The 22,694-nt window shown below is 46.2% G+C and overlaps 1 protein-coding gene across 2 annotated transcripts in view; it reads right to left on the reverse strand.

Annotated features, from left to right (window-relative positions):
- LOC105016750 (plexin-A1) overlaps window positions 1-22,694 on the reverse strand; it is a 193,126-nt gene that overhangs the window by 113,699 nt on the left and 56,733 nt on the right. The window lies entirely within an intron of this gene.

The following is a 22,694-nucleotide window of genomic DNA, read 5'->3' on the forward strand; positions in this document are numbered from 1 at the left end:
GTGTGTGTGTGTACTTCCTCAAGTCCCCATAGCTGTAATAGAACATGAAACATTTGGAGAAATGACAACAATTTTGCCCAGTCCTCAGATAAAAGTGGGTATTCAATGCTTAGGGGTTACAAGTTCAGCCTTGTGGTTCAGCTGAGATTTAGTTGGCCCTCACAAGGACAGATATAATATGTATGTGTTTCTTGCACAGAACGGGTGGCTTCTCCTGATTACCAGGCCTCTCCAAGAGTGAAAAAGGCCACATTATGCTCTTTAGCCCATCCATCCATGCAGACTTCCCCACGTGATCCCTCCCCCACTTCCCAGATCTGGGACAGCAGCTGGAGGAAAGTCCCTGGCTTGGGTTTGGGCCTAGTGCCGGTAAATCCTACCTTATTGCTGACAAGAAACACACTACAATTGCCACGGCCCCCCCCCCCCCCCCCCCAGGATTGTTCTAACAGCCTAGTGGGAGGCCCTCGGTCGGCTGCCTTCAGAATAAAGTTGACATGGCTGAGGGCTGTGCCAGGGGACATGGACGGGGCAGAAAAAACAGGAGTGGGGGAAACCCAAGGAGAGGCTGTGGGAGGCTGAAAAACATAGGGAGACAGACGAAGAGGAGGGAAAGGAAGTGAGGGGAAAATAAAGGGGGAGAGGGGGGAGAGAACAGGAAGGGAGGGAACAAGATTGGGGAAAAATAGGAAAGTGAGGAAAAGAGAAGTGGGAAACAAACATGAGCCAGGCAGCCAGGCAAGAAAAAATCCAAAGAAAAAAACACTGAGAATTGGTGGCTGCTTACAGGCTGAATTTGTAGTAGAGACGAATGGAGAGGGCGATTAGAGGGGAAAGAAGAGGGAGAAGAGAAAAGGGAGACGGCAGAGTGCTCAAAAATGAGTGAATAAACATGAAAACTAGTGAGTCTCCACTGAGAAAGAGTGGCGAGGGAGGGAACATGACGAATGTCGTAGGGAAAAGTAGAAAATAAGACATCAGTTGTCACTTTCTGCAGGGGGGAAAATGATATAACTGAGAAAGTCAATCATTACTCCCTTCGTCCCGCTAGTGAAGCTTTAACGTTGTGAGGTCATTTGGGCCTGTGGAAGACATTGACTGGCAGAACAAGCCCCAGAAGACCACTCTCAATCCTACAGTACCTGGAACCACTACTGACAGACAGACACACACACACACACACACACACACACACACATACATACATACATACATACACACCTAGTTAACTTCTATATACACAATGACCTAGAACAGAATGTAGATCACTAACACACGTCTGCAGGTTCCACATAGAACTACGTGCGTTTGAATTAGCAACACCGACAGGAGGCAGAATTTGTGTTGAATGAAGGTAAGAAGATTTGGATTATTTGTGTGTTCGGATGTGTTTCAGCAGTGTGGCTAACCTGCTGACCTTTATCAGATGTGTGGGACTAACAGTTGGATTACTAATCACTGATGATTTGCATAATTCAACATGTTTCAATAAACGCTGACAGGGCAATGACAGAGTAAGCATTAGGAACCCAAACCCACATAACCAGAGTCCACTCTTCTGTAATCATTTACATAATCTTTAACATGCGTAGGTGGACAGGGTCCCTTTTTTAAGCCAGCATTATCTCTAGAGGCCAAGAGAGGAGACGGACGGACAGACAGACAAAACAGACCAGACCGGCCAGAGCGCGCAGACCGGCCAGAGCGCGCAGACCGGCCAGAGCGCGCAGACCGGCCAGAGCGCGCAGACCGGCCAGAGCGCGCAGACCGGCCAGAGCGCGCAGACCGGCCAGACAGAGGCAGTGTTGTCTTTGAGCTGAGTGGACTAGCGCCCTGGGTGTAGACCTACTGGTTCAGATTAAGGCCATTGCCACAGACAAACAGGATTCCAGACTTGGACCAGACACGGCTCCCTTTGAAGATTATTTGGACAGCGGAGGCGCTCACACACAAACACACAGAGGGAGAGACACACAGAGACGCACACAGACAGGGCAGTACAGGTATGCAGAGGTTGGACAGCAGCTGGGGTTACCAGGTGGAAGACAGATGCTCCGTTCACCTCAGGTAGGTTTAGTCGGTAGCCATGGCAATACACCCACGCACAAACAAGATTGGCTCAGATAACAGTTTGTCCTGAGGACAAGGTGGCTAGTATTAGTTTCAGGATAAAGAAAAGACAAAATCCCTATTTATTTAAACATGGTCAAATTAAAAATTCATGATATTAAATATAACACTTCCAAATAGTGTATAGAAAAAGTTTGCAGAAAATATTATGAACTGGGTGGTCGGAACTCTGAATGCTGACTGGTTGAAAGCGGAGGTATATAAGACTATATAACACAGGTCATTTTACTGCTGAAATTCTTTTGGCAACAGATTTATATTTGAAAGCCACCTAGTGAAAGTGTTGTATCCAGACAAAGCATTTAATTGTTCCTTGAAATAAGGGGTGTGGTTTAGAGGCAAAACAACACCCCTCTGGCCTTGTGCCGTAACGACATGCCACAACACGTTCGGAACATGTCTTTTGGGGCTAACGGCCAACTGAGAACTCTCCTCAATGCTTCCTCCGTGGGAGATGATGTTGCTTTGGACTAGAGTGCATTACAAGGGCTTGAAAGCTCAAGACAGCCTCTGAAGAATTACAACAAATTTTAGCATGCTAAAGTTAGCACCGCTGGCTATTCTTAATAGAATTTGCAAAAATAGAATGTTAGTGATCATGGCAACGATGCAACATAGGGACAGAGGTCCAATCGAACAGTACAGCACAGTTATCCTGCACCGCCACTGGCCCCAAAGACAAGTCACATCTGATTTGGGGGGGGATATATACACAACCGCTTGAAAGCTGAGGCCCTATTAACAGTGAAAATAAAATGATTTTAGAGGGAGAGAAAGAGGTTCAAGACACCAATGTGATGTTAAACGATCTCTCGCTAAAGAAGAGGGACATCAGCAATGACAGAAAGGCCACGCCACTGACACCTGTGTGAATAGACACACACTGATCCAAGTTTTCTCACACACACACACACACACGTGGGCTTGCAGGCATAACAGTGAAAGCAAGTTCACAAAGCCAAATGAGGCAAAAGTAACAATACCAACAAGGCCTCGGCACCCGCAGGGGAATCTCAGCGAGACCACCTCCATAAGTCCCACGTAGAGCCCGCTCGATCCAGTCACTGAACGGACACGGTATGGGTTGGGCACAGACGCGTGTAATTACATAGTTAAATACCACACCCCTCATTTAGCATTTAAAACAATGGGGGGGAAATGGGGGGAAAGTGTGGGGGGGGGGGAGTGGGCGGGGGGAGAAATGGGGGGGAAGTGGTTGGATGGAGAGAGAAAGATGGAGAGACATAGGGGAGAGATGAGAGAGACAGATGGGGGGGAGAGATAGAGGGGAAAATGAGAGATGAGGAAAGAGTAAGATGAAAGGGAGAGAGATGGAGACAGAGAGAGAGACAGACTGAGAGCGAGACAGAGACAGACAGAGAGAGAGACAGATGGGGGGAAATGCATGCCAGTTATTACACTCTGAATCAAGGACATCAAAGGGCACATATACACACACAGCAGGAGATTGATTGGGACTGCTTGGTGTCAATTAAAGTCACAAAGCTAAACTGGTGTTGTACAACAGAGAGAATTACAGCCATTGATTAAGTTTTAGCAGCTGTATAGATCCCCACACACACACACACACACACACACACACCCCTTAGTTCTTTAACAGAGACCTCTGATCAGTTTGTCAACCTGATGCAATCATTTCCACTTCCTTCAAAAAGCTTTGATTATTCAAATAGTTTGGCCACAGTGGCTGTTTTAGGTTCTAGATTAAGTCAGTGTGGATCCTACATTAGAGGGAGATTTCCTCACAGTTCTTCTAGATAGCTGATACAGCCTTACAAGTTACCACAGGTTCCTATTAACTAACCAGACGCCCCCCTCACAACCCCCAAATACAAACACACCCCTATTAACCACCAGTATCATGACTCACAGCGCTATATTAAAAGGCTCTCCAATCTAAATAAATTATACTTATTACCTCACAGTAGAGAGATGATTACAGATGGCCTGGATTGCACGTGTTTAAAAAAGGGACATTGTAGTTACTCTCCTGGGAAAAGGGGGCGAAAAAATATCTCTGCAGCTATAATTTCCCTGTAACGTAATAAAGCTGAGACATATTCGGGCATTTCCGCTTGTTGTTAGTTTGCAGGGAAACGGACGTAGATAAGAACATCCACCTGACTTATGCGGACAGTGTGTTCCGCTGACATTTAGTTCAAAATCACAAGTGCAGGGACAGAGGGACACAGGGCAGATAAGAGATCTAGGACCAGGAGGAGGAGAGGACTAGAGAGAAGCCAGGAGGAGAGTGGAGGGGAGGGTCTAAGTCGGCCCTCACAGTTGGTCTGTTTGGCAGATCATGTTTGTGATCCGTGCTCGCTCAGCCAAAAGAGGTATGAAGTGGTCCCAAACCACGTCCCAAAAAGCTACATGAATATCATAAGTGAAGCCATGGCTCACACCTGCCCAGTGGTGTCATATCTGCCGGGGTGGCTGGTTAGGCTTTCAGGCCTTCCTGGAGAACCACTCCAGATCCCACAGACTCCATCATGGACAGAGCACCAACAGCCCCCCCATTAACTGTCAACACTCAACGCCGAGACCTTGAACCATCCCTGAGGAGGGGGCCCAGACAGCCCCCCTATTCCCAGCGTAGCGCACTATTTCTGACCAGAGGCGTAAGGGAACACACTGCGGGCCCCGGTCTGAAGAAGGGCTCAGAGAAGTACACAGGGCGCCATTTGGGAAGCAGGCAGAGAGTGAGTTCTCCCCCCTGTGGGAGAGCCACTTTCCGGGAACGTTTTATCAAATGTGCATGGCTTCGAGCGTTCTCCGTTTCTCTCAGAGGAGAAGGGTGGAATGGAAGAGAGGAAGGGAGAGGGGATGTGAAGGAAGAGGAGAGCTGGGAGAACACCTTGTCGGAGAGGCCCGTGAAAGGTGCTGATACATGGGGGCCAATGGTTCTAGGACGGGCCATGTTGTGGAGCGGTGTTGGACCAACAAAACCCTGTACAGGGATTGAGGCCCGGCCCGGAGACGACCAGACCAACACACACAGACAAGCTGATGATTCAAACAGGTGAAAATATATCAACGCTACATGAACGCACAGACTCAACACCCCCCCAACCCACCAGGCAAGACCAGGCCTCACAGATTTCACAGCCTGACCCGAAGACAGAAGGCAAAGAGACAGAGACGACGCATGAGAAAGAGAGGGAGCTGGAGGGACAGAAAGATGGGGGGAGAGAGAGAGAAGGAAGGAGGGATAAAGAAAGTGGGGAGTGACAGTGTGGAGGACAGAAAGAGAAAGAGGCCTAAGAAACAGAATGTGGCTACGTCTTGACATAAACCCAGCTCAGAGGGGTACAGGACAGAAACAGGCGTAAAGGAAAAGATTTAACCACTGATACGCTGACAAAATGATGATTAGTAATGTATTAACAGGGATTACTCTAAACAGGTAGGACAGAGGAGTCGCCTCAACGGTGTTTAGAAAGGAGGAGTTGCCTCAACGGTGTTTAGAAAGGAGGAGTTGCCTCAACGGTGTTTAGAAAGGAGGAGTTGCCTCAACGGTGTTTAAAAGGGAGTCGCCTCAACGGTGTTTCGAAAGGAGGAGTTGCCTCAACGGTGTTTAAAAGGGAGTTGCCTCAACGGTGTTTAGAAAGGGAGTTGCCTCAACGGTGTTTAAAAGGGAGTCGCCTCAACGGTGTTTAGAAAGGAGGAGTTGCCTCAACGGTGTTTAGAAAGGGAGTCGCCTCATCGGTGTTTAGAAAGGAGGAGTTGCCTCAACGGTGTTTAGAAAGGGTGTTGCCTCAACGGTGTTTAGAAAGGGAGTCGCCTCAACGGTGTTTAGAAAGGGAGTCGCCTCAACGGTGTTTAGAAAGGAGGAGTTGCCTCAACGGTGTTTAGAAAGGAGGAGTTGCCTCAACGGTGTTTAGAAAGGGAGTTGCCTCAACGGTGTTTAGAAAGGGAGTTGCCTCAACGGTGTTTAGAAAGGGAGTCGCCTCAACAGTGTTTAGAAAGGGAGTTGGCCTCAACAGTGTTTAGAAAGGGTGTCGCCTCAACTGTGTTTAGAAAGGGTGTTGCCTCAACGGTGTTTAGAAAGGGTGTCGCCTCAACGGTGTTTAGAAAGGGAGTCGCCTCAACGGTGTTTAGAAAGGGTGTTGCCTCAACGGTGTTTAGAAAGGGTGTCGCCTCAACTGTGTTTAGAAAGGGTGTTGCCTCAACGGTGTTTAGAAAGGGAGATGCCTCAACGGTGTTAAGATGCCCTTTCAGACATACAGGCCAAACACATACCCATCTGTGATCTAACCATGGCCCTTGAGGTCACTAACAATTAGCAAGCAGACATTTTAATCTGGAGTACAATTGAAAGCTCATTACGTCTAAAGTACATGCTTCTAAACCTTTAAGGGTAGACGGGGTCTCATCCTAGAGGGTGTTTCTGAGCTTTGGTTACATGCCATATTACCCTTAGGTTCAGAAAGATAAATATAGACCCCTGGGAAACGTCTCAATAGTCTACTGTGATATCCTCCCCTCATAGGTTCAGAAAGATAAATATAGACCCCTGGGAAACGTCTCAATAGTCTACTGTGATATCCTCCCCTCATAGGGTTACAAAGAAATATAGACCCCTGGGCAACGTCTCAATAGTCTACTGTGATATCTTCCCCTCATAGGGTTACAAAGACAAATATAGACCCCTGGGCAACGTCTCAATAGTCTACTGTGATATCTTCCCCTCATAGGGTTACAAAGACAAATATAGACCCCTGGGCAACGTCTCAATAGTCTACTGTGATATCCTCCCCTCATAGGGTTACAAAGACAAATATAGACCCCTGGGCAACATCTCAATAGTCTCCTGTGATATAACTGTTTTCCAGTGGTTTAGATCCTCCTTGCGGATCCTCGTCTTGAATCCTCACCCTGGGTAGGGTTCACGAAATGCAACGGGACCAAAATGGGAGATACGAACCAAACTTGGCCAGTCAGAAACCATCTTTACCACTGGAAAACAACTCGACATGTTTCGCTAAAATGAGCCCCGAGGACGACGGTCAGGTGTATTCTAAAGGACCCTGGGGTTTTGTCACCGGGGATTAAGAGACAGATGGATGCCAGACTGTCCGATGGAGGGACCCCAGGAAATATGGGAGGCCTGGAATACCAGTTATTTCAAAATAGTATGCTGCATTCTGGGAACCGTGGCTACACTTTTAGGTATAAATACCACGTTTGTGAGAAGTCACACAGATGCATTGTTCTGACTTTCAGAAAGATTTATTAGCTTTGGGCTAACTTAGTGTGTGTGAGTGTGTGTGTGTGTCCTTTGAGACATCGAGGGCAGTGAGGAGGCCCAAGTGGTCTCTAAGGTGGGGACTAAATTGCTTGTCATTGTAATCAGCACTTTAGAGCAGAGAGGAAGCTGACTGCAGCTCCATACAAGACCCTAGAGGAATACACACTACACTAAACTATCAAACACACACACAAACACATTTAGACAAATACACACAAATGCAAGACTGGGGATTTACCAAATGAGCAAGACTGCTGCCGCTGCATTCTGACTTATTTACACACACAATTACACACACATACAATTACACACACACACACACACACCGTTACACACACACCGTTACACACACACCGTTACACATACACCGTTACACACACACATTTTAGTCTCAATTTATCATTTTAATAATGATTTATTCTAGTTATTGTTAAAAAGACAAAAACAGTGAGCCATTTTAGTAAACAAAATGCCCTTATGTTCAAGTCACATTTTAGCCAAATCAAAAGTATCGCCTCATTAAACTATAGTAAACATATCACTGACTTCAATGTACACAAGCATACATAGCTTGTTCTACCCAAAAAAAATCTGCATAAACATTGGATGATTTTATTCTCAAATTGGTGGAAGAACTCATTAATCTGCTGCAGATAAAGGGCAAGAATGAATGCAAAACCATTCACTGACTGTGTACATTTTAATTATTTTAACAACTCGCAAACACTTGAAACAACTGAAAAGCTACATATTTGCCCAAAGAAATCAGTTACGACAGCATGGACTGGTAATCAGAGGAGGGAGAAGGAAAACAAATCAAACTCATGTGATTTGTTTTCCTCCTTCCTCCTCTATAGTCATTCAATTCCAAATGGCTTTAAATACAAAACAGTACAACGGCAGACTTATTGTAGAGATTATCAGTAACACGATTCCTTTTCCCTGAAACACTGTTATCCACTCCTCTGTAAATATTGTTTAGGAAAAACATCTGTGTGTACTTCCTGCTGGAGGAGACAGGATTCCTGGCCTTGCTTTGTCCTGACAGACGACGAATGGCTTCCTTCCTACAGAGGATTCAGGCAGACAGCATTGACTAATAAGGCAGTGTGACCTTCCCTTAGACATGTAACCAAGGTCAGCCACAAAGACCTGAAGGAGGAATTTTCTTTCTAGGGTAGCCAAATGCAAAACATGTTTTGTGTAAAGAAAAGTGAAGATGACTAATTTCCTATTACTGAGATTTCCATTTGAGTCTTGCAGTCATAATCCTCATCATCACCTGGGTCTTGTGAGGTCAATCCTCATCGTCACCTGGGTCTTGTGAGGGCACAATCCTCACCATCACCTGGGTCTTGTGAGGGCACAATCCTCACCATCACCTGGGTCTTGTGAGGTCACAATCCTCATCATCACCTGGGTCTTGTGAGGTCACAATGCTCATCATCACCTGGGTCTTGTGAGGGCACAATCCTCATCATCACCTGGGTCTTGTGAGGGCACAATCCTCATCATCACCTGGGTCTTGTGAGGGCACAATCCTCACCATCACCTGGGTCTTGTGAGGTCACAATCCTCACCATCACCTGGGTCTTGTGAGGTCACAATCCTCATCATCACCTGGGTCTTGTGAGGTCACAATGCTCATCATCATCTGGGTCTTGTGAGGTCACAATGCTCATCATCATCTGGGTCTAGTGAGGTCATAATCCTCATCATCTGGGTCTTGTGAGGTCATAGTCCTCATCATCACCTGGGTCTTGTGAGGTCACAATGCTCATCATCATCTGGGTCTTGTGAGGTCATAATCCTCATCATCTGGGTCTTGTGAGGTCATAAACCTCATCATCATCTGGGTCTTGTAAGGTCACAATCCCCATCACCTGGGGTCTCTAACTGCCAAGATGAAAGATACAACCATGGAGTCTCAACTAGGGAACACAACACTATATGATATTAACACCATATTTAAGTGCCAAAAAAATATGTGTTCCCCTCAAAATGGGAGTTTGACAGTCATTTTTCACTGTGATCTGATCTTCCACAGACCAAACAACCAGTGTCCGCTGCAGAGGGACAAGACAGAACCAGTGTCCGCTGCAGAGGGACAAGACAGAACCAGTGTCCGCTGCAGAGGGACAAGACAGAACCAGTGTCCGCTGCAGAGGGACAAGACGGAACCAGTGTCCGCTGCAGAGGGACAAGACGGAACCAGTGTCCGCTGCAGAGGGACAAGACAGAACCAGTGTAACTGAGACTCTAAGAAGACGTGAGGATGGGTTCTGGGTATATTGCTTGCGTGTGTGTGTGTGTGTGTGTGTGTGTGTGTGTGTCTGTGTGTCCATACACTTATGGCCTACAACCCTAATATTCTGGTTGAGAGAAGGGGAAACAACTTAATTAACAACAGAAAGAAAAATCCACTGCAATTGGACAGAAAGAGAATTTGAGATCGAGTGAGAAAGAGAGAGTGAGTGAGCGAACAATGAGTGTGACAGAAATAAACTGAAGAGATTCTGAGAGAAACAAAAACCACCCTATAGGGAAAAGGACCAATCAGCCAGTCAGTCCGCTCATGACTATTACCACCGAGGAGAGAGAAGGAAGAAAAAGGAAGGAGAAGAGAGAAAAGCAGATGGACAAGGAGAGCAAGAGAAGGGGACAGACAGCTCCCAACCAGCCTTCATTCTACAGTACATCCATCCAGTGTTCACAATACAAGGTTGGTTCCACAGTAAAGCCCAGACAAGCCCCGGTCACCTTCAGCAGTTTCTCCCCTCGCAAACCTTCTAAAATGAGAGGCGCTAGACAACTAAAAGGCCCCTTCAGTCAGAGCGACAAGACGGGGTGCCGAGTACCATTCGAAATACAGAGGGAACCAGGGGAAGGGAGTCATCATCAAGGCCTGTGTTACTGGGGGCAGGGGCTGGCCTCCGTGATCAGCTGATCTAATTACGGGGCCAAAGGCCTCCATCTGCACCACTAATTATGACGCTAACATTAATACTCATATCCTGCAGCTAAGGCAGCTAAAGCTAATGCAAACACCACTGGCCACAGTGCAGCTGACCACTGCTAATGCTCCCAGCCAACACATCCGCTCTCCAGGAAGCATGTGTCTGTGTCTGAGCGCTTGCACGCGACTATGTTTGTGTGCGTCTCTTTGTGAGACAGTGTGTATGTGTGTGTGTGTGTGTGTGGTCCAGAACCATGTGACAGGACAAATGGTCCCATGTGAACGATGTAGCCTGGTGATACCCCAATAGCATGTGACAACCATGAGACACGCACACACACTAACAAACAAGGACTTAGAAATAAAACACACACCCTCACAACCCATAGAAACAAGTAATACGGACAAAGTGTGCATACACACACACACACACACACACACACACACACACACACACACACACACACACACACACACACACACACACAGATAGAGACAGAGAGATACAGAGACAGAGAGATACAGAGACAGAGAGATACAGAGACAGAGAGATACAGAGACAGAGAGATACAGAGACAGAGAGATATAGATACAGAGAGATATAGATACAGAGAGATATAGATACAGAGAGATATAGATACAGAGAGATAGAGACAGAGACAGATATGATAAACTCCTGACTCATTCCAACTCAGCCTTTCAAATTTGGCTAATAACATTAGCTAGGTTGCTTTGTGTACGCTAATCACCTTACATCTTGCTAAAGAGGAACTAATTAAAAAAGAACATATTAAAAATCTATTAACCCTGCGATAGGTAATCCGATAAGCTTAATTCATTCAATTCACCCAGGAAGATGATAAAGAACAAGACAAGCACATATATTAACTGTCTGATGACACAAACTGTCTTCTGTTTTCACACTTCAGATTAGCACACGTTGAGTGGCTATGGTCTGGCCTTCAGATTCATTCAGTGTGATCATTTGATCAGTGGAGGATTATAGGGTCTCTTGTTCCAGTTAATGGAGGATAAGGATAGTCTGTTAGCTTCTTAAAGATGGAAAATCTTCGCATGGAGGTTTCAAACCTAGAGGCATGACTTGGCGAGACTTTTGGAAGCTGTTTTGACAGATGTAACAGGGACTAAAAGCGTGTCACTGTGTGCTGGCAGTGAGACAGGAATGGAATGCAAAGGCAGGGCATGAGTCCATAGTTTAAAAGGGATTGAGAGGACGTTACGGTTTGCCTGCAGTGTAACAGGGATTGAGGGGATGTAACAGTGTGTCTGCAGTGTAACAGGAATTGAGGGGACGTTACGGTGAGTCTGCAGTGTAACAGAGATTGAGGGGACGTTACGGTGAGTCTGCAGTGTAACAGGGATTGAGGGGACGTTACAGTGAGTTTGCAGTGTAACAGGGATTGAGGGGACGTTACGGCAATTCTGCAGTGTAACAGGGATTGAGGGGACGTTACGGCAAATCTGCAGTGTAACAGGGATTGAGGGGATGTTACGGTGAGTCTGCAGTGTAACAGGGATTGAGGGGACGTTTCGGCGAGACTGCAGTGTAACAGGGATTGAGGGGATGTTATGGCGAGTCTGCAGTGTAACAGGGATTGAGGGGACGTTACAGTGAGTTTGCAGTGTAACAGGGATTGAGGGGATGTTACGGCGAGTCTGCAGTGTAACAGGGATTGAGGGGATGTTAGTGTGTCTGCAGTGTAATAGGGATTGAGGGGATGTTAGTATGTCTGTAGTGTAACAGGGATTGAGGGGACGTTACAGTGAGTCTGCAGTGTAACAGGGATTGAGGGGATGTTACGGCGAGTCTGCAGTGTAACAGGGATTGAGGGGATGTTAGTATGTCTGTAGTGTAACAGGGATTGAGGGGACGTTAAGGTGAGTCTGCAGTGTAACAGGGATTGAGGGGATGTAACAGTGTGTCTGCAGTGTAACAGGGATTGAGGGGACGTTACGGTGAGTCTGCAGTGTAACAGAGATTGAGGGGACGTTACGGTGAGTCTGCAGTGTAACAGGGATTGAGGGGACGTTACAGTGAGTTTGCAGTGTAACAGGGATTGAGGGGACGTTACGGCAATTCTGCAGTGTAACAGGGATTGAGGGGACGTTACGGCAAATCTGCAGTGTAACAGGGATTGAGGGGATGTTACGGTGAGTCTGCAGTGTAACAGGGATTGAGGGGACGTTACGGCGAGACTGCAGTGTAACAGGGATTGAGGGGATGTTATGGCGAATCTGCAGTGTAACAGGGATTGAGGGGACGTTACAGTGAGTTTGCAGTGTAACAGGGATTGAGGGGATGTTACGGCGAGTCTGCAGTGTAACAGGGATTGAGGGGATGTTAGTGTGTCTGCAGTGTAATAGGGATTGAGGGGATGTTAGTATGTCTGTAGTGTAACAGGGATTGAGGGGACGTTACAGTGAGTCTGCAGTGTAACAGGGATTGAGGGGATGTTACGGCGAGTCTGCAGTGTAACAGGGATTGAGGGGATGTTAGTATGTCTGTAGTGTAACAGGGATTGAGGGGACGTTAAGGTGAGTCTGCAGTGTAACAGGGATTGAGGGGACGTTACAGTGAGTTTGCAGTGTAACAGGGATTGAGGGGACGTTACGGCGAGTCTGCAGTGTAACAGGGATTGAGGGGATGTTAGAGTGTGTCTGCAGTGTAACAGGGATTGAGGGGATGTTAGTGTGTCTGCAGTGTAACAGGGATTGGGAAAATGTTAAAGCACAGTATGTGTGTAGTGTTAAGGTGTGCAAAATCTAGTGTGACAGTTTGGCAGTGTTAAAGTGTGTGCTAAATGTGTATTGTAGGCCTGTAATCAGCAGCAGATCTTAACTACAACATACAAGCACAAAGAGACGGATCAAACAAGCTTATCTAGCAGGTGTGTGTGTTTGTAAAGTTACAATGTCAAGTTGCTAGTCTTAAGAGCTTAAGTCACGCTACAAGCAATGTAGGCAAAGTCATCTGATTTCAGGGCTATTCTTAGTCACAGAATATACTCTGAGCTGCGGTGGGAAAAGCTAATTACTTAAGTGTGTGTGGTACCTCCCTATGTACAGCAGGTCAGTAATTCTACTACAGTACCTACAAAATAAAACCACCAATAAAATGAATGCAAAAGAAAAATATGGCTCACCAATGCAACTCCAAGCCCATCAGATAAACATGTAACAAACTAAATCTTTGACCTTTTACAATTCCACACATTTCCAGCTCCAATGACCTCCTCTGTTCTGGGTTATTTCTGGCAAACAACTGGGCCCCAATCTAGTGTCACAATCTTTTAACCTCTTTTTAACAAAAATGTTTTTTTTCACTAAACCATCCATTATTTACCCATGCCGCAATCTCTCTCTCCATCTCCTCTCAGTCTCGACATCTCTCTCTCTCTTCAGTTTAAAAAAATAACCCTTGCAGTGCTTCTCTCTGAAAGGAGAAGCTTTACTTTTGTCACACACCGCTCTAGAAGCTATGCTAAACAAGGGTGCCAGGACTTGCAACTACACAGCGTTCTGTACAGACCCATGCAAGCCTCCAGAGAATGGTCTGGAAGGTACCGTGTGGGAGACACACGGTTTAATGGTCTTTCAATGTCTCGAACTGTTAAAGCCAGTTAGACGAGGCCTCATTAATGACACTCCAATGGGCCTAGCCAAGTCTCCTGCGCGTGGGTGTGTGTGTGTGTTCACTCCTCTGTTTATAAACCTCTTTTATGTTCATGCATATGTCTCTCTCTGTGGGTTGTGTGTATATGTCTGCATGTGTGCACAATGTGAATGTGTGTGTGTGTGTGTGTGTGTGCGTGGGCATTCATGCCTAGCTATGTGTCAGAAAGCCTTCTCCTTAATGGAACTAAATGATGAGAACGGAGGGCTGCATCGCACTGCTGTTCCCACTCACTCTCATTCTGCCTGTTATCTGGCGCACAGAGACATCTCTGATCAAAGGAGAGGGTGAGAGAGAGACGGGGGAGACAGAGAGACGGGGAGAGGGAGAGAGACGCAATGAGAAACTATGGAGAGAAAGAAAGGGAGGGGGGTGGCAGGGACGAAGGAAAGACCGAGATAATGTATGAGATCGACAGGAAGAGAAAGAGAGGAGAGAAAGAAAGAGAATGGCCAGATGACAGGAAGAGAAAGAGAAAGAGAGAGAAAGAAAGAAAATGGCCAGATGACAGGAAGAGAAAGAGAAAGAGAGAGAAAGAAAGAAAATGGCCAGATGACAGGAAGAGAAAGAGAAAGAGAGAGGAGGAAAAGAAAGAGAATGGCCAGATGACAGGAAAGTAGGGTGGGATGGAGGAGGCATCCCAGAGTCAGGGGACGGGGAAGAGAATAACCCTCCACTCCTCTAAGATCAGGCTATTTCTGGGGCTGCTCAGCTAGAGCCATCTCTGCCCTACACACACACGCGCACACGCACACACGCACACACGCACACACGCACACACGCACACACGCACACACAGACACACACAGACAGAGAGACACACACAGACACACACAGAAAGAGACACACAGACACACACAGAAAGAGACAGACAGACACACACAGAAAGAGACAGACAGACACACACAGAAAGAGACAGACAGACACACACAGAAAGAGACAGACAGACACACACAGAAAGAGACAGACAGACACACACAGAAAGAGACAGACACACACAAAAAGAGACAGACACACACAAAAAGAGGCAGACACACACAAAAAGAGGCAGACAGACACACACAGAAAGAGACAGACAGACACACACAGAAAGAGACAGACAGACACACACAGAAAGAGACAGACAGACACACAGAAAGAGACAGACACACACAGAAAGAGACAGACACACACAGAAAGAGACAGACACACACAGAAAGAGACAGACACACACAGAAAGAGACAGACACACACAGAAAGAGACAGACACACACAGAAAGAGACAGACACACACAGAAAGAGACAGACACACACAGAAAGAGACAGACACACACAGAAAGAGACAGACACACACAGAAAGAGACAGACACACACAGAAAGAGACAGACACACACAGAAAGAGACAGACACACACACACACACACACACACAGAAAGACACAGACACAGACAGACACAGACAGACACAGACAGACACAGACAGACACAGACAGACACAGACAGACACAGACAGACACAGACAGACACAGACAGACACAGACAGACACAGACAGACACAGACACAGAGACATATATATTTGAGAATACATGCAGATACAAAGCAATCCAGAGAGGTTTGTCTGAATCAAACAAATAATGCTTAAGGCATGTGTGTGTGTGTGTGTGTGTGTCTGTGTGTGTGCACACTTGTGAGAGAGAGAGAAACAATCCATAGAATAAGTTTCAGCTTCCTTCTGAGCACACAGGGAACACCGCTCTACATAGTGTGTTTTGTTACAGTACCTCCAGAAAAGGTAGACAGGCTGGCTTGAAAACAGATGGCAGGCCGCATAGCATACTTGGGCAGCATTGATTTGAGCTAATTAAAAGCCCCATGCTTCAGCAACATGGAGACACACACACACACACACACACACAGGGTTCCTGGAGTACAGATGTGACGGCTCCGAGCATTAGCAGTGTGAAACATATGACACAGGCATAGCAGGTTGGCTTTGTAGCCAGGCTATATGGAGGGGAGGCTAGGACAGCCAAATACTGTCAGCGAGGGACAATGTATCGGCAGGGTTCATTTTCCCTGAGGTGAATGCACAGACCCATATATAGCTCCGTGTGTCATGACTGCAATGTGGACAGGATATATTTGTGTTTGTTCATTTTAAAGTAGCTAATGTTAATTCACGTCTCCGCAGGCTAACTTTTCCCGTTTTGTACGTGCGTTTAAAATTCATAGAATTGTGTGTGTGAATTGCAGTCGTCTGTAAGGGATGTTCTTTATATTGGATCTTCACTGCTGCTGTTCCACAGATCATCAGCCAACCAGACCCAACTGCCCTGTACATCAGCCAACCAGACTCAACTGCCCTGTACATCAGCCAACCAGACCCAACTGCCCTGTACATCAGCCAACCTGACTCAACTGCCCTGTACATCAGCCAACCAGACTCAACTGCCCTGTACATCAGCCAACCAGACTCAACTGCCCTGTACATCAGCCAACCAGACTCAACTGCCCTGTACATCAGCCAACCAGACTCAACTGCCCTGAAAATTAGCCAATCAGACTGAACACAGGATGCTTTGGTCAGTTTAACTCTTGAAGGAGGCTTTTTGTGCGTCTGTCTCTTCTCTCCCTCCCTCATCTGGTGCTGAAAATTAAATCATTTGTGCTACAGCCCAGACCTCAGCTCACACTGCCGATGGGAACACACGGACGCACACAGAGACCCACGCACGCACAGAGACGGACGGACGCACGCGTGCACAGAGACGGACGGACTCACGTGCGCACAGACACAGACACACACACACAGACAAACAAAGAGGAAGGAGAGAGGGAGAGAGAGAGAGAGGGAGGGGAAGGAGAGAGAAAGAGAGAAAGAGAGGGAGGGGAAGGAGAAAGATAGAGGGAAAAAGAGAGAGAGCGAGAGAGAAGACGACAGTTAACTCAGTCACTCCCTAAACAATGTGCTGGACCAGGCTCCGTGTAAACAGACAGAGCTGAAACAGAGACAAACACACAGGAGACAAAAGGAGGGAGGAAAAACCAGCAGGGGAACCAAGGAGAGATGGCAGTAAGATGAGGGGTGGAGAGGGGCTGTGTGTGGACTGCCCAGACCTACTCCCCCGGGTGGAGGAAGCATACTGAGAGACGGCTGCTGGCCACTCTGGCAAACACACGGGAGCCAGAGCAGACCCTGCCACACACACACACACCCTGGCCTCCATAATCCTTCCCCTCACCCCCACTGCTACCACTGGAGGGTGAGGTCCCATCTGGGTGAGAAGGGGGGGCGTCGCCAGGTGGGGTCTGTCACATCATTACTGTGCCTGTGGGGGGGTGGGGGGGTGGGGGGGATGCCAGTCTGCCAATTCTCGGCCTGCCTAACACACACAGACACACACACACACCATTATTCGCCTGTGGAATAACAATGATCAGTCAATTAGCCTCTGACACACACACACACACACACAGCTCATGGCTACATCGGTCCTTCTGGAATACCAATAACCAAGAAGAAAAGTCTCACCCACACACACATAGAGCTCCGGAAAAATTAAGAGACCACGGCACCTTTTTCTTTCCTTTCCAAAAAAGTTGTAAAGGAAGGTTTTGAGTGAGTAACAGAAGGGTTCAAATTATGAGACTACTGGACGCTTCTGTTACTCACTCAAAACTTTCCTTTTCGACTTTTTTTGGAAAGGAAAGAAAAAGGTGCCGTGGTCTCTTAATTTATTCCCGGAGCTGTACATACACACAAATATACACACATTATTTCACATCGATAACCTCTGCAGCACACCTGAACATTCAAATGTCTCAGACGGAAGGAACCGGCCTGGTCTCTGACCTGTCTCTGTCGGAAGGACCAGGCTTGCCTCTCAAGCTAGGACGTTGCCCCTTTAATACAAACTGCATTTAAAAAGAAGAAATATTGATGTCTACAGTAGGCTAGCCAAGACAAATGTGAGGTGTCGTTTTGTGGCATTCTTTTTGTAGACTATCTACAGTAGCCAGTGGACCATTTCTCCCAGTGCCAAGTAAGACAACAGAGATGGTTCCTATGAATACAAATGGAAGCTATTCCATCTAACACATCCTGGGAATGCATTATTAATACAATGGTGTGCACACAATCGAAAATAGGATCCAACATTTATCAGATTGCATTCTTTGTGCATACTGGTCCGGTCTTCATTATTCACCTGATGAAGTGGGAACTCCAAACACTTTGCCAGCAGATTGCTAACATGATCATGTCGCTAGATAGACTAATAAATTAGCTCACATGGCTATCAGAAAATGCGATGCCCTACAACAACCTTCAAGCACTAGTTGATGTAGACATTTGGTCTTCACACCAAAACCATGTACTACAGCCTAGTCCCAATGTGAAGGGTTGCCTTGAACTACATACTAGCAGTTCAAAAATAAATATAGAGAATGCTGCGACTCTCCTCTCTGTAAATACAACAACAGAACTGGCTATACATCGGTCTTTTCAGCAACAGTCGTATTCTGGATCTCCTTGGTCTGCGGCTCGGTCTTTCTCCCGGGGTGACGTAGGGAGAGGGAATGAATGACTTTACTCACACACCAGCTGACCTCACAGTAAGGACAGGCACTTTCAAAAGGTTTACATTGGATTCATAAGCAGTCCCACGTTGCTCAGCTGGTAATAAAAAATAATAATATGCAAACACTACTTTAAGTCGCTTGGAATAAGAGTGGCTGCTTAATTACTTAATTCTACACTGCACATGTATTTACTCAATAGCACATTAGCCAACTGCTATTAAAAAAAAAATTACATCACAAAAAAAGTATAAACTGTATACCAAAAGAAATGTACTGACCCAGTTGACTAGCATTATAATGCAATTAACAATTAAAGCAACAGTATAAAATGAGTGCTGGACTGTAACATCAAATGGATGCGAACGCAAAAGTTCCAACAGTTCTGTGGAACTGGGACTGATTTTTTGGATCGGCCTGGTCATCGTCCAAAAATGTCAGGACAGATAGACGTTGGTTCTGGCCCATCCATTATGTCAGGACAGATAGATGTTGGTTTTGGCCAACCCATTATGTCAGGACAGATAGATGTTGGTTCTGGCCAACCCATTATGTCAGGACAGATAGATGTTGGTTCTGGCCCACCCATGACGTCAGGACATATAGATGTTGGTTCTGGCCCACCCATGACGTCAGGACATATAGATGTTGGTTCTGGCCCACCCATTATGTCAGAATACACAGATGTAGATTCTGGCCCACTCATTATGTCAAGACATATAGATGTTGGTTCTGGCCCACCCATTATGTCAGGACAGATGAATGTTGCTTCTGGCCTACCCATTATGTCAGTACAGATAGATATTGGTTCTGGCCCATCGATTATGTCAGGACAGATCTGTGTGTGCTCTGGCCCACCCATTATATCAGGACAGATCTGTGTGTATTCTGACCCAGCCATTATGTCAGGACAAACAGATATTGGTTTTGGCCCACCTACTCATGTTTATAATGCTTGCAGGACCTACATCTAGCAATCATTATAGCATGTATTAGTGACTCACAGGCCCATTATACAGTGTCTTAAAGAATAATACAATAGACCTGTTTTATAGACGTTGAGTGCATATTCTGCCATTTTTAAAATGGGCATATATGTCTAATTCTAACATGTTTTTATGAGCCAAGCCATCACAGTTGGGTGTAAACAAAGATGACGGCTATTGACACAAAAACATCAAAGACTTTTCCCAAGTTATCTGTTGTACAATGTGAAGGACAACCTGGGTCTGGCATGGCTGGCGTTGGCATAATGGGCACAAAATGGCACGGCGGGCCTCTCCTGGCATAGTAGCCACGAAGCAGATGGGAGTTATATCCCCTCTGGTGAAACAGGTGGAGAATGCTAACGCTATGCTAACAACAGGATGGAGGCACTGACAGAGATTAACTACGACACAATAGGGAATGTATGTTAATGTTCAATTTATATTCCTAAAACTGAAGTCAGAAATTATTCTGTTTACAAAGTATTGCTTCTTGTTTACAAAATATTGATGGATAGTTGTGTCAAAACAGAGTTTATAGGTGTCCAAATCAATAACCAATATGCAGAAACAGTGATGTAGAAAACCTGAGCATTGAATGTACATCAACACAGTCACCTCCAAAATGATCAGTTAAGCAGACGGGCTGGATAGCCTGGAATAAATCAGTATCTGCTCCTCAACTCCAGATACTGTCTTATACGGTTTGTGATCCTACACAGATTACACTATTCAAATGATATAGGATCATCCCAGACACATCTCCTTTATGTCTGAGATGTCATGCAGGAGAGGGCACTGAAAAAAAACAAATGGTCTATACAAACTCCAACAACTACTCGGTTTATACCAGCATTTGTTGGGGGTGGGAAGGCAGGGGCTGTATTTGTACTGGGGTAGAAGGGGGAGACTCAGTCAGTCAGTCTGTGTCTCTCTCCGTCAGTCAGTCTGTGTCTCTCTCCGTCAGTCAGTCTGTCTGTGTCTCTCTCCGTCAGTCAGTCTGTCTGTGTCTCTCTCCGTCAGTCAGTCTGTCTGTCTCTCTCTCCGTCAGTCAGTGTGTCTGTCTCTCTCTCCGTCAGTCAGTCTGTCTGTCTCTCTCTCCGTCAGTCAGTCTGTCTGTCTCTCTCTCCGTCAGTCAGTCTGTCTGTCTCTCTCTCAGTCAGTTTGTCAGAGTGTCTGTGACTGTATCTCCCTCAGCCTGCCAGTCTCTCCCTCAGCCTGCCAGTCTCTCCCTCAGCCTGCCAGTCTCTCCCTCAGCCTGCCAGTCTCTCCCTCAGCCTGCCAGTCTCTCCCTCAGCCTGCCAGTCTCTCCCTCAGCCTGCCAGTCTCTCCCTCAGCCTGTCAGTCTCTCCCTCAGCCTGCCAGTCTCTCCCTCAGCCTGCCAGTCTCTCCCTCAGCCTGTCAGTCTCTCCCTCAGCCTGCCAGTCTCTCCCTCAGCCTGCCAGTCTCTCTGAAGCTGCACACTGCCACAATAACGTTTATAGTGAAGTCTAGTGCAGACAAACACACACACACACACACACACACACCCTGGCGTTTCGTCTCCTGGCTGTGCCGGATGGAGATTAGATGAAAGCATGGCCATTAAGGCCAGACGGTTATTCAGGAGGTTTAAAGTTCAAAGGTGACCAGCAGAGTCCAATAATAATCAGAGAGGTTATAGAGGGAGCAGCAGGCCAACACCTCAGGAGGAAATGTCATTTGGATTTTCAAAGCCAAGCAGTCAGAGGTCCAGACAGCAGGTCTGGTGTAGGCAGAAAGAACCAGAGGGTAAACACTAAGACACACAGAGAATTAGTAGTAGAGAGAAACGTGTGGCGTTTGGTGATGTCTCTGAAATATCAGCTGGATTTCTTAATGGCCCCAAAGAGGTTTTTCACATCAGAATAAAATGTGTTGTGAGAAAAGGGGCCTACGGGCAGAGCACTGAAGAGGAGGATACAGACCACTGAAGAGGAGTATACAGACCACTGAAGAGGAGGACGCAGACCACTAAAGGAGGAGTACGCAGACCACTAAAGGAGGAGTACACAGACCACTGAAGGAGGAGTACACAGACCACTGAAGGAGGAGTACACAGACCACAGAAGGAGGAGTACACAGACCACTGAAGGAGGAGGATACAGACCACCGAAGAGGAGGATACAAACCACTGAAGGAGGAGGATACAGACCACTAGAGGACACAGCAACAAGGTTTTTGTTTTATTTTGACACACACACACACACAATAAAAAAACAACTGCCAAAAATAAGTGAATGTGTCACAATGACAAAATGCACAGTGCTGATTCTTAGTCAAAACTTTATTGTGCTGTCACACACAAACAGACAAGTTTGTTTAGCTATCCTCATGGGGACCAGAAAATTGAAATTGCATGCTCCCTTGCCCTAATCTTAACCTTAACCTCAATAAAGTAACATTTATGCCTACAATTTACCTAGATGTAATGCCTAACCTTAACCCTAAACTTAACCAACAACGCCTGGACCTTAAAGAAACCCCAATTCTAACTATAAAATGAATTGTAAGTTTGACCCTAAACCTAAACCTTGAGACGGAAATTAACTTTTGCCTCATGGGGTCCGGCAAAAGGTCGCCCATAGGTCAGATTTTTTCTTTTTTTACTCATTGGAACATTTGGTCCTCATGAGTATAGTTAGACCTAAAACACCCAAAAAGTCAGTAAAAGCACGTGGTTGAAAACATTTCACTTCCTCATGGAATAAAATATATCATATGGTGGCTGAAACAAATATGATTCTTCATTTTTAAGTTGTTCAGTGTAGTCTTTTCTTAGTCATGAATAGAATATCCAAAAAGTCAGATTTTGTGCCCAGAACAAACATTGAAAGTGAGGCAGAAAGACTACAGGGCCAACGATGTGTGTTGAACTGTGAAGTAATGTATGATAGGAAACGGAGTCTTTGCAACTCCGAGCTGAAATGGATTTGATATTTTAATACTGGTCAAAATGGTCTTTTCAGGATTACTGAGCAAAATAAATGCAAACAGATTTCAGGCTCAGTAACTGAAACAAAATATACGCCCGGGATATCAATTGAAGTATTAGGGTCTGTCAAACCATCATGAACCTTC

Source organism: Esox lucius, chromosome 17 (assembly GCF_011004845.1).
Source record: "Esox lucius isolate fEsoLuc1 chromosome 17, fEsoLuc1.pri, whole genome shotgun sequence".
In the NCBI taxonomy this organism is placed as follows: Eukaryota; Metazoa; Chordata; class Actinopteri; order Esociformes; family Esocidae; genus Esox; species Esox lucius.